Source organism: Sinohyriopsis cumingii, chromosome 1 (assembly GCF_028554795.1).
Source record: "Sinohyriopsis cumingii isolate HCF-2022 chromosome 1, ASM2855479v2, whole genome shotgun sequence".
In the NCBI taxonomy this organism is placed as follows: domain Eukaryota; kingdom Metazoa; phylum Mollusca; class Bivalvia; order Unionida; family Unionidae; genus Sinohyriopsis; species Sinohyriopsis cumingii.
In genome coordinates, this window is record NC_142961.1 from 111377707 (window position 1) to 111383835 (window position 6129).

The 6129-nt window shown below is 39.5% G+C and overlaps 1 long non-coding RNA gene across 1 annotated transcript; it reads left to right on the forward strand.

Annotated features, from left to right (window-relative positions):
• Positions 1-428: 428 nt before the first annotated feature.
• Positions 429-6129, forward strand: LOC149807615 (uncharacterized). Its single transcript, XR_016423059.1, has 2 exons — positions 429-637; positions 3745-6129. It is a non-coding gene; the product is annotated as an uncharacterized LOC149807615 (long non-coding RNA).

The following is a 6129-nucleotide window of genomic DNA, read 5'->3' on the forward strand; positions in this document are numbered from 1 at the left end:
AAAACAAAATTAAATTTATCACGACCTGATAATGTTAAGTGGCACGTGAAATGACTCATACACGCTAGTATCAATACAGAACAAAGAAAAGAAGGTGCATTGGTTTCAACATTAGCGTATCTAAGAATAATTGTCAGACTTCAAATTACCTTGGGACTTGCCGAGTATATAATAGTGAGCTGACGCAATGCATTTGTATGCAACATCATTATTGTCTTGCAATTTTGTCACGAACGTAGAAGGTTAAGACGTGCAAATTTACCTAGTAGTGATGAGTAACGCATGTACCTGCGTCAAAAACTACAAACAACAATGATCCTGATCTGCCAAAGCATAATGCATCTGAAGACCGGGGTACTTATATGCTGTTTGTTCTGCTGAATATCCTACCAGCTGCTATCCTTAAAGACAGGCCATCTACTCAGCAATGACATGTACATATCTGATTGCTGTGTTTATTTAAAGCGTAGGAAGCTTCAGTCAAACAATAAATGTGCGTTGTTTTTCTAGGAAACGCGTTTATGAGCAAAAAGTAGTTTAATCGAGAGAAATGAAGACAGCTTGTTATTAATTCTAGGGACTTCGAAAGCGTGAGGATATTTTAAGACATCGCGTCCTTCCGTCCATCCGTACCTAGGTAAGTCGGTGAGGTAGTTTGTGCGTAGTGTCTTTGAACCGATTCTATACAATTAAATCTAGACACTTGAAACTGGGTAATGACAGTTGCGATTGGTGCAGAGTCCACCAGCACCTTTGGAAATCTTATCACGCATTTGGGGATGGGGCTGAGGAGATTGGTGGGGATAGAGGTAATTTTAGATAAATTTAAAATACCTCGTAAGTTGCACATATTTGAGAATCGCCATATAGTCATAGCATTGAAATTATTGAGATTCCAACCCTAATGACAAACATGCCTATACTGTGCATGACAAAGACGAATTTCTACACGCAACAGACTTTAACCTAGGGGTCCATAACTTGGAAACTGCTGAAATTCCTACCATGTAAGCATCCATACACTACATATTCTAAACTGAATATTTGAACGTCGTTTAAACCGAAGATCGTTATCATTTCGAAGAACGGTTAATGGCAGATATTTTTTTTTACGAATCATTTCATTCCCTCCAAACTTTAGTTAGATGGAGAAACAGTGAAATTTATGAAAAACTTGAATGACTGTAATGGAAATGTATTTCACATAATTGTATATAGCATGTCTTTTCGTTCTCTGTTTAAAGTTTAGAACCATCAGGCTAACATCTACTTGGTGATAAATCAAGAAACCCCTCACACCATTTAGACCCCGTAAGAATAAAATGGCCCTATTCACAACATTTTTACTCAGTTTCAGAGGTGAAACCTTTCAGTTAATAAATTATACAGTATCGGAAGCTGTGTAGTATTCTAGTAATCTGTAAAGCCGATTTCGCGTACTTCTGTTGACTTTATACAACTTCTTGTAATTTCTTTTCCTACAGGTTGTTCTTAATAATTGAAAAGGTCATACAGATTTACCGGAATAAGAGAATCCATGCACACGGTTTCCGATACTGTGAAAACATCTTTGAGTACGTTTGCACCGCTTGAAACCAGATCGATAAGAATTTCAGGAACGTCTTGCGTGTATGTAAATCTTCATGAACTTTGGATGACCTAGACATAATATAATTATGATTTTTAATCTGACGTAATGAGGTCCAGTTCACTGTTGGAACTCGCTCCCGTGATTATGCGGCTAAATCTAGTTTCTCTCTTACATTCACTGTCACAAGGTCTATCGCGTGTATTCATCATGCAAACATTATGACAGCGTCTATTCAGTGTCGTCTTAAGGCATGGACACACTGGGCAGTTGCCCAGGGCCTCACGCTTCTAGGGGCATCATGCTGCTCATATTGTTAATGCATATTGAAAGATCTTTTGGCAATTTAATTTGCGTTAAAAGTACAGTGGGAAGCACGTTTCTCAATTTTAAAAACTAGTGACATCTAGCGGACTTCCTGTGGGTGGGTAAGGCCGGTAGGGGGCCCCAGTGCATTGCTTTGCCCAAAGCCTACAATGTTGTTAAGACGGCCCTGTCTATAGTGTGTATTCATTACTGTCTGTCGTCTGCAGCAATCATTGTAAGAATATCTTATTAAATGCGGATTTGTTTGGTAAGAAGTCCTTCGTAGTATTTTATTTCCTAGTGTTTTTTCCATTTTTATTTGAATTTGTTTTTAACTGCGACGTCATAATTCAATATTGCACCCTTGCATTATATAGGTTATCATCAAGTAGATAGTCCTATTTTACCATGACAAAATGATTAACACATTTTGGTTTTAATTTTATTTGTATCGGCTTGACACAATTCATGCGGCATTGTGAGCAGTCATGGAAAGAAAGGCATACTGATTGATACCTTTTGAGGTAGCTCGCCAATGTGAACCGAGAATTGAAGGCCCACACCCTGTGGTGTTCCCTAGGATGGACGATGTGAGAGAGCTCAGTGTGTGTCCGGTGGTGAAGATCCCCGCTCTACTCTCCTTCCCGTTGCTGATGTACGAAATTGTATGGCCCACTTGAACTGCGTGGGTTCGAGTCTCGGATTCGGCCAATGTGGGTATGTGAGAAAGCTTGCCAGTAGCTTCTCGTGGGTCGGTGGTTCTTTCTGCCGTTTTCCCGGGTTCTTCCTCCACCATTAATAGTGGCCGCCATCTATAATCTATCGTGTGCTGCAAAATAGCGTTAAACCCTACAACAACAACATATCCAACCGAACGATTGACTAATCAGCATTAAGTAAACCTTCATTTGTGGCAAAAGGTAAACAAACTACACATTAACTCATATATAAATCAAGCTTATTTTCTGCTTGACATGAATTATTGATGTTGTTTATTTTACTCTGTAAACAACTAATACTTAGCTAAATTATTCTCTCTGTGTACGGGTTGAATATCAGGATCATTATTAATAGAAATAAATATATTTATCTGGGTCTGTGTCTATAGTTTATAGTGATGTCTAGCACTGGAGCATCATGCTGCAGACATGTAGCATCATATCCCACCCATTAAAATATTATCCTGACATCAGGCCGACCAGTCCTAATACTAACCTCTTAATCCTAAGCGCCAAGCGAGGCAGATGTTAGAACCATTTTTACCATGTTTGGTATAACACAGCCGGGGTTCGAACCTGCGACCTCCCACACCCGAGGTGGACGATCTAACCACTTAGGCCTCCGGAGCGGTCCAAAAAATTGCTGAAAACTTTAAATGACCAAGGGAGCATATTATTTTGTTATTACCAAGCGCACTATCTGGCAAAGCTCATGACACCTAGGCTGCTCTCTCTGTATGACACAAGTGCTGATTATGATCTGGTTATGGAATATTATGAGTTGGTACCTAAGGCTTATCGAATAATGTTTAGGAACTATAAAAAATAAACTGGACAAATCCATGTCAAATTTGGGAGAAAATGAGCAGTTGGTTGATGCGTGTTCCCAAGAAAAGATGGTCAAGATTATGAAAATCTCAGACAAGTTATATTAGTTGAAGAGTTCAAGAACTGCGGCCATAGTGACGTTGTCAGGGAATTGTATAAATCCTTTTATTTATTAAATACATGTACTCGGGTTTCGTTTATTGATACAACGATACGCGAGTGTGATTTATGTATTTTGTGCATAGATTTCGAAATAGTGAGTTCGTTTCATCTAATATAATGACATTCTTGATGTATTTTCAGCTGTCCAGATTGATCGGAGTGGTCTGACTGACCAGAGTGATCGGAGTGGTCGGACTGACCAGAACCATCGGATTCGTCGTGGTACGAACTGTACAGCTAACCATAGGAATTGTTGACCGTAGCAGATGTGAAGCTGAACCATAGCAGCCGTAGAGCTGAGTAAAGTGTTGCTGGTCGAGTAGCAGGTGATCGTGCGTTGCTGACCGAGACTGGTGAGCGCTGATTGCTTGATTGACCAACCTGGAATACTGTCTGCTTGATTGACCAGTGTGATTGGTAGCCAAGTGTGCTGATGTCGGAGTGTGTAACTCCATGCATGTAATCTTTTAGCCGTGGGCTAATCTGTGGGGTTTGTAATACCCAGTGTGATTTTGGGATTGTTACGATATTTGTACATCTGTCCCTTTGTTTTCATCGTTTTCACTATTTGAGTGAATACATTTTTGGGCAAAATACACCATTCTTTCGTTGTAAAATCACGGTGGATCATTCAACCCTTGTGCGTGTACTGTGTAAAGTCATTTATTTGTATTTGTATTATTTAGTTCGTGCGGATTGTGTTAATTTTGATCCAATATTTGGATATTATACGCACGTATTAACCATAATTCTTTCCTCATTCATCATTTAACGTTGTATTTGTATCACCATCAAAATCGTTCTGGTGTAAATCCGAAATCCCACCCGGTTATCTTATTACAGACGTTAAGGCTTACCTTGATGAGCATAAGGTCGAAACTTTAGAAAATGCTGTTCGTACAGGTGAATAGTATTCCTTAGCTCCTAAGCTTTCTTTTGTCACTAGATCTTCCACTCAGCAGTCTTCTGATTAAACAACTTTTTCAGGCTAATTCGAGCACTTCCAAATTTCAACTGGTACAACGTTTAGAAATCAAGTTCCTGATAAGACTGATTAGACGTCCTTATATCGTCCGACCTGTACCTATTGCAAGAAGATATGGTCTCCACGTGCTACAAATTGAAAAATAAGCAGAAAAATAAAGATAGACCTATTCCAATTGCATTTATTTCTAAGAGGTCAAGGTTACGGTCACGTATTGAAAGCAATACATGTACTGGTTCAAACAAACCCCAGTCTGATATTATTATGGGGAATTATGAACCATTCATGTTCCTCTCCACTGTGTAAAGTTGTCATAAGACTTAGTCTCAGAACCCGTGACAGTTGGAATAGTATTTCATTATCCATTGAGGCTATTAATTTATTACTAGGAATGACATAGCTATATATAAGGTTGTGGTTAGTCCATTTATAACTGACAAACTTTGTTTAGATCAGAAAGTCGATCCTTTTGAATAAAAATATCCCTGATTTACACCCAGTCTGTGCAGTCACAAGAGCTGTGGCAAAGAAAGGTCTTGAGGACGATGTTCAGCAGGAAATCATTCCTTTAACTGACACGTGTATTGGTCAGGCTTTTGATGAGGTCACTTTTACTCCGCGTTTGGGTCAAGCTAATGTTATTGATCGCAGTGATCCTCTTTTAGCTACTCAATCTCTTTATTCCAGTCAGGGTGACAAACAACAATCACTTGCCGTCGAACAAGAAAAAGATCATGAAATCTCATGTTTGATCCAGAGGGCTATTAGAAAAACTGAATCAACATAAATATGTCTGTTATTTTGTTAAAAATGGGGTCCTTATGAAACAATGGAGACAACCTGAGGTACCTGCTGATGACGAGTGTTCTGAGAAGCATCAAATTGTAGTTCCAAAAACATACGGACAGGAAATTCTTAGTTTGGCCATGAAACTGCTTTAACTGGTCATTTAGGGACCAATAAGTCGTATTAAATCTATGAAATCTATTGCGAGCAATCGTCATCTCAGTCTTTTTGTACTCATGTGAGACCTGGACCCTGAGAGTAGAATTACAACGAAGAATCCAGGCACTTAAAATGAGATGCTACAGAACCATCCTTGGCATCTCTTACACGGACCACATCACAAATGAAGAAGTGCGTAACAGCATCAGGCGCAAAGTAATCCAATATGAAGACCTCCTCACCAGCGTCAAAAAGAGAAAGCTGAAATGGTATGGCCATGTCACTAGAGCCAACAGTCTATCCACAACGGTCCTGCAGGGCAGCGTCCAGGGTGGCAGAAGGAGAGGTAGACAGAGAAAAAAGTGGATTGACAACATCACAGAATGGACCAGGAAAAGTTTTGCGGAGACACAGGCATTGGCACATGATCGAGACAAGTGGAGGGAACTGGTCAGATGTTCAGCAGCACAGCGCCTCGACGACCATACTAGGTCAAGAGACTGATGATGATGATGATGATAATGATGATGAAGTCGTCTCAAAAGATCTTGAACCAATTTTATTGGTCAAAAATTAAAAGTCATGTTTGTAAATAC